This window comes from Lissotriton vulgaris, chromosome 7 (assembly GCF_964263255.1).
Source record: "Lissotriton vulgaris chromosome 7, aLisVul1.2, whole genome shotgun sequence".
Classification (NCBI taxonomy): domain Eukaryota; kingdom Metazoa; phylum Chordata; class Amphibia; order Caudata; family Salamandridae; genus Lissotriton; species Lissotriton vulgaris.
This window is the reverse complement of record NC_141695.1, coordinates 1,506,733,529-1,506,740,905: the sequence shown is the minus strand read 5'-3', so window position 1 is coordinate 1,506,740,905 and position 7,377 is coordinate 1,506,733,529. Positions and strand designations below refer to the sequence as shown.

Here is a 7,377-nt window from a genome sequence, read left to right as displayed (position 1 = left end):
TGCTCTTTAAAAAGGTGTTTTCCCTCTGGAGTTTGAATAGAATCTATTAACATACGTTCTTTTCGAACTTTAAGGTAGTTAGCCAAAAGCTTACCAGATTTATTACGTCCGCCATAATAACAGGCACTACTACATAAGAGAATAGATGAAGCATTATCAGTGGGTAATTTGTTGAAATCCAATTTTGCACAAATAAGTCTTGTAGGTTCGGGTCAGAAGCGGAAGAATAGAATTGATGTTCTAATCGTTTAATATTAGCTAGTAGGGATTTATGTTGAGCAAGGGATTTTTTCTTTTTCTTGGAGGCAAAAAAGATAATGAAACCATAAGAAGTAGCCTTAAACGCGTCCCACATCAATGAAGGAGAAGAATTGGGATCTTGATTCAAGAGAAAAAATTCCTCCGTAAAAGAAGTGAAGGAAGAGGAAAAATTAGGATCCTGTAAGAGGAAATTATTGAATCTCCATCGAGAAGATCTGGGCTGCGGTTAGAGCAAATCAAAATCAGCAATCACCGGAGCATGATCAGAAATCACAATAGGTTCTATTGAGGACTAAATAAGATTTTGAGATAAATGTTTAGAGAGGAAAATGTAGTCTAATCGTGTAAGAGAGCCAAGAAGGGGGGAGAAAATAGAAAATTCTGTTACATCTGGGTTGCATAGAAGGCAAGCATCAATAAGGTGTGACTGAGAAATGGTGGTGTAGAAATGTTTGTGAGTTTTATGGGGAATAAAAAGAACCTGAGATTTACGGTCTATAAATGGATATCTTTACATTGGATACATTTTTTCATAATGTTAGGCCAAAAGGAATAGTACGGTTGAGTTGGGCCATAAACATTAAAAACAGTCAATGAAATATTATTAATAAGTAGCTTAAATGATAACTATCTACCTTGCGAATCTATCTCTTGAGAAACAACAGAACAATGTAACTTTTTGTGACAGAGGATAATCACACCATTTTTCTTGTTAGAGGTAGGAGAAACAGGAACTAAACCCACCCAATTCTCCTTGAGCTTCAAAGCCTCTACTTCCGTCAAGTGAGTCTCCTGTAAAAGGACTAAGTCGGAATCATAGGAGGCTAGATGAGAAAGTATTTACTGACTTTTAATGGGGTTAATAAAACCTTTCACATTCCAGGAAATAACCCTGAATGAAGATTAATGGAACAATATATAAAACAATGTCATCAACAGTAATAAACAAGACAAGATAAAAAAAATTGAAACAGGGAAGGAAAGTAGAAAAAAGGAAGATAGTAAAGAGGAGACAGGGGAAAGAAGTAGGCATAATAGAAAAGATAATAAGAAAAGACAGTACATGTCAACCATCGAAGAGAAAGAAATATATAATAACAAGAAGGGTAGAGAAAAGGGAATGACGACTGTAATACATACTTTTAGGGGGAACTAGAAGAACATGACAAGGAGTGGCGACACACAAGTGAAGACAGCATACCCAAACAGGAGGAGGGAACCACAACAGGGAGGTGTATAAAACGAGTAGGAAACGGATCCAAAAGGAAATTCCAAAGTCAAATTCTGTGAGAAGATAAAAACGGAGGAGAAAAAATAAGAATGTCATATTATAAAACAGATATCAACAAACAGATATCAGCTAACAATAGACAACCTGCAAGAGAAAAAATACCAAATGAAGTTACGTAGAACAACCATGTTACAGTAAAAAAAAAGGTAAGACAAGGTATCGAAGCTGCAGAAGAAGGACCAGCGATTTCCATCGACGTTGTGGAATGAGATTGAATGAATATTCTCAAGTCTATTGGGTCTTCAAAGGAAAAAGTTTTGTTTTGAAAAGTGACCTTAAATAAGCATGGATGAAATAACCCATATCTTGCGTCCATTGCACACAGAGGAGGACGAAGATCAAGAAACTCCTTTTGAAGTTTGGCAGTTGTTGATAAAATGTCTTGTGAGATGAAAAATTTAGAACCAGACCATGTAAGTAGGTTTTTGGCTTTAGCCGCGTTTAGAAATTCTAAGAGGTCAGTAAATTTAAAAAAGAAGAAAATTACACCCCTTGGTTTCAAAGGAGCGGACGTAGAAGTCAAACTAGGACCGAATCTATAAGCCCGCTGGAAACCTATGTTTGTAGATGGAGGGAAGTCCAGAAGCCTTGTGAGGAAGGTTTTGAAGAAATTAACAGGATTGTCACCCTCCAAGCCTTCCGGAAAACCAAATAATCAGAGTATTTCATCTGTTTCTATTCTCAAGATCTTCAGCAGATTTCTTCAACAGGAGGACCTCCTTCTCTAAGGTAATGACCTTGACAGACATGTCATGTAACTCTCCAACATGTTGTCCCACCATAGAAATACGAGAATCCATAGAAGTCCATTTAGCATCTAAGGTTTGCAGACGAGAATGTGTTTCCTCAATAAATGGACGTATGGGCACGTATTTCATCCAGCAGAGTGTCCAAGGATACAGGAGAGACAGACTTCGGCGAGAAGGAGGGTGCTGTTTAAGATGTTTGGTGGCAGAGGAAGGGGTCTGCATTTTAATTGAAAAAGTTGTTGAAGCCACTGGTCTCAGAGAATTAGATTGTGCCATCTAATGCAAAGGAGCAGCCCTTCATACGGGTGAGACAAAATCTAGGCATGGAAAACAGACCCTGGCTTAAAGATCTCAGTGGGAGAGTAAGGAGTCATCAGTTCCTGAATGTATTGACGTGTTAGGCCATGTTTGGCCTTAAACATATAGCACAGAGAGTTAAACTTAATAAGTTTGGATACCTTTAGCCAGTGCAGTTCCTGAAGCAGGGGTGTAACTGAGGCCCTTCAAGGTAAATGAAAGAGTAAAGGAGCTGCATAATTTTTAACCATCTGCAAACTGAGTATTGTGGTCTTGTCCGCCCCAGGTACAACACAATGCCATAGTCCAATCTGGATATGACCAACACCTGAATGACCGTTCTTTGAGCTGCTAACGGAATTAACCAGAGACCTTTTTTTTTTTAGCCATTTAAGGGTTGAGAAACAGATAGCAGTGACCTTAGTTATCTGTGGTTTCAGTGAGTTCATCATCAATGATGAAACCCAAATGTTAGCCGTAGTGGACGTGTGGGCAAAGGCCCTAAGGAGTCCGGCCTGTGTCTGGGGCCCTGGAGGGCAGCATTATTACCCAGGACCAAAACCTCTGTTTTATAACAGCTGAGCCTAAGCGCGTTCTTATTCATCCATAATTAAATGTTCCTCAGACCCAGGTTCAGCAAAGATGAAACATGAAGCTGAGCCGATGATCGAGAAAAGATTATCTGTGTCTCATCGGAGTATGAGAAAAAGGTAAGTCCGCATTTCTTTATTAAGTCCGCTAATGGTTGGACGTAGATGTTAAATAGCACAGGGCTCAATATAGTATCCTGTGGAACATCAGAGGTGATGCCTCGTGGCTTGGATCTTGCGTGCGCATAGGAGACCTGAAAGGAGCGGGCACTCAGGAAAGAAACAAGCCAACTCAAGACTGAGCCTTTGAGGCCCAAAGACTCAAGTCTATCGGTCAAGATGGCATAAAAAACCTTGTAGAAGGCTGCTCTAAGACCAAGCAGATTGAGCGCAGCTGTTCCTCCTGAATCCCAATGCTGTCTGAGACATTCTGTTATGCCAAGATAAGTGGACTCCGTGCTGTGCGCCTCCCTAAAGCCAGACTGTGATGGGTGTAGAAGTGAGTGGGTCTCAAGGAATGACAAGAGTTGGACATTAATGTGTTTTTGTCCAGAATTTTGGAAAAGACTGGGAGATAGTCCATAGTTTGACCAACTGGGGTACAGTCCCATCCCTCCGCGAAGTGTTAAGGATCTCTACAAACACATTTAGTACAGAGGCATCCAATAATCTGAGTTTAACAGGGGGAGAGGACCAAGTGGAGATTCATACTTGATGGAATACAAGACCGACTGGAGGGATGGGAGATCCATAGGCGACCATGCGCTAATTTTAGTAGCAGCATTGACCTCCAACTAAGAGTGGTTTAAATTGACCTCCAGCTAAGAATGGTTTAAAAAAAATATATGATAAAAAATGATATATGTAGGGCACTTACAAACCAGCTTTCTTGGGGACCATGTGGTGAGCCCCGGTGGCCTTCTGGCAGGAGCCATCCATTTTAAAAAAACATTATGGAGGGTGCCCCCTCAGGGAACCCTCCAAAATGCCCCCTCAGGGAACCCTCCAATTTCTTGAGGGACGCGTGGGGAGCCCAAGGCCATCTCAGCCCCAGGCAGCACTATACAGGGTGCTGGCGGGAGCAGGCACCATTCCTTACCTTCCGCGAGCGGAAGCAGTATTTTTTTTACAATGCAGCCATATCAGGCCCAGAGGGAAGGGGTCCATGGGAGCGAATTATCGGTTTGGGAGGGGGGTCCCTAACATGCACTCCATCCCATTTTGTAATTTATTGCCCTGGGGATGGGGTCTCCGGGTCCTGTTCAAGGAGGGGACTGTTTTACATAATACATACTATTTGGATTCGGTATTTGGTAGCAAACGCAAATTGCGATTCGGTAACATGTTGCCGAATTCAAATTTGCCTTTTGTACATTGTAAGACGCTATTTTGCGGTTGCAAACGGCCTGTTTGAGACCACAAAACAGCTTTGTACATCTGGCCCTTGGTTCTTTGAAGGAAAACCTCAGGGCCAGGAAGAACTCAAATATTGTCTGCAGGTATTCTGTGACTGACTTCTACGGGCCTGCATTGAAGAGCCAGACAATGAGGTATGGAAATACTTGTATACCGGACCTCTGAAGATGAGCCTTTAATACCGCCTGGGGACACCACAGATCAAGGTATGGCCCAAGGGCAGGTCAATAAATTGGAAATGTTCACACCACTGAACTGCATATAATATCTGTGGACTGCAGAACACTATATGAAAATACAAATCCTGTAAGTCTAGGGACCCCATCCAGTCCCCATAATCCAGGGCAAAGAGAATTTCTCCAAGATAGACATGAGGCCTCCATCATTCTGCGGGATGAGGAAATAGCCTAAATAACACCGCCTCTTTCTGAATCCAGAACTGGTCAATGGCACCTTTAGCCAACAAGAGATTGGCTTTCTGCACCAAGATAATGCGTTTCACTGAAAATCATTGTGGTGGGAGGGGGTACAAGAAGAGTAGATGAAATGAAAGGTAGGGCATGGCCTTTTTGAACAATTTGTAGCTTTCCCCACACTGGCTGGTTGTGGGCTTAGGATGGCACATCAAGCAGGCTGAAGAGTCACTGTAGCAGGTGAAAAAGAATCGGAGGGTAACTGTCCCTGCTGGTGTGAAAGGCCTCAGCTGCCACTAATCCCTCTACCTCAAAAAAGGTGCATTAGCTGCTGTACTGACTGAGACGTTGGTTAATGCTGATAACCTGGGTCTCTGGAATAGCCCCTTTTCTTCTTGTACAATTGATAGTATTGCCCATCTAGGGAAAATAGCCTCAAGATTGAACTGTGGTACAATTATCTTTGAATCACCTCAGGGTCGAGTCAAAGCATTTAAGGGCAAGACCATAAGATATGCTGGCAACCCCTGAAAACGTATTTGAACACATCAAGGAGTCCCTTCTAAGTACTACTCTGAAACAGATGGAAACAGAAAGCCTGGGTATTAGCTAGTATCCAGGGCCTACACACAAAGCATACTTAATTGCATCCTATCTGTGTTGGATCATTTGGGCCAGTAAGTTTCCGAAGTTCTCCAAATTAGCAGAAATTATCTTCTAGCCAAGTGCCATAAGGCTTGGGTGTAACGGCAAAGAGGGCACACCGCATACACAGAGCATAAAGCCAGGCTAGATGATGAAAACATATTCTTTCCAAAGGCATCAGTATGTCCCTGTCCAGACGTTTGAAGGACTGATTTTACTTCTGGATTGTTGCTCCACAAGACTCTCAGGCATTGGGTGTGTTGCAAAAAAATCAGGGTCACTGGCTCGTATATGTTGTCTGGCTATAGGTTGGCTGACCAGAAGGGCCGAGCATGGCTTAGACCACATGACCTTAAGTGCTCAAAAGAGCCTCACTGAATGATTACAGTGCCTCAAATGAGATTGGACCTGGTTGAAGAATTTCAGTCAATAAATTGCCTTTAGTTTCCAGAGAGAAGGCAATTGCCATTCTAGCACTTGTACTGCTCTAAGCACTACTACCACAAAAGTGACACTTTCATCTGTTGGTGGACCAGGTGGTGAGTCCAGCTACGTCTAGGTGAGGTACTGATCTTTCATTAGTGCAAAGAGGAAGGAGCAGATTGTCTGCTTCCTTGTAATCATCAGTGTTGCCAGGGACATTGGGCATGCCCAAGACCACATCAGAGTTAGAGCCGAAGGAGGCTTCTATCCTCTGACAGTGCTAGTGTCAAGGTAGAGACTGAGGTTGAAGATCTGGCTACATAACCGCTGATTACGCAACAGCTATTTCACAGCGGAACACATGGCAGACGCAGGTTGGCAGTGGCCTGTGGGTTAAAAAAAAAACAGTATCTTGATTAGATCTGGTACAGGCATTGGTGCCAGTACAAAAGGTACTCGCTTGGAGTTGTGACAGGAATTCTGGAACGTTATTGGTATTGTACCCGAACAGGTCATGAGCTGGCAATTGTTACCAGGAAGGGCCCACTGGGAAACGTCCTTCTGGAGGACCCTGTGACACACTGGGGTCTAAAGGCGCATCAGAGGGAGCCTGTAGCATATGGAAAATTTGCAGCATTGCCTTACTGAATGAAATCATCTGCTCATTGGTCGATGATGGCCCAGGGAACTTGGGACACACTGCAAACAAATGCAAGGCCAACTAGAAGCCAGAAGACACCAGATGATTCAAGTTATGCCCTTGCAGTTTCTCACTGGACTTTGAGCAATGGGATGGAGTGGAGTCCCGCTTGGCTCTTGCACTTACAGTGCATTTTCAACTTCGACTGATCAAAAGATCTCAAACGGGAACATGACTGCGTGGGACCGATCTTGTTACTAGGCTAGAGACCAGCCTAAGGACTTGGAATGAGATTTCTCTTTCGAGCACAATCTCTTCTTATTCTTGGCGAAGTAAAGCTTTGCCCATCTCTTCATAATTGCTTTCAGGTGCATGAGAGTACACCCATCACATGACTAAGTTGTGACTGGAGCTCTGCACCATAGGCACACATCACGTGGGTCTGTAAACATCTTCGGTTTCTTGCAGTCCTGATGGTTTTGGGGGAAGAGGGAGGCATCTTCCCAGGCACACTAAGACAAAGATTGGAGTTCTCAGAAAACCAACAAAATTGAGAGCAGAGCTCTGAAACCAAGGAGGATGCAAAACGAAAGGCTCAAATGTCCACACCCAGGGTTGGCTTTTGTATGTGGTTCGACATCACTTTGGGAAC

General features: G+C 43.1%; 1 pseudogene; it reads right to left on the bottom strand.

Moving 5' to 3' along the window:
• Positions 1 to 1,617: 1,617 nt before the first annotated feature.
• Positions 1,618 to 7,377, bottom strand: part of LOC147705884 (uncharacterized) — a 56,305-nt pseudogene continuing 50,545 nt past the window's right edge.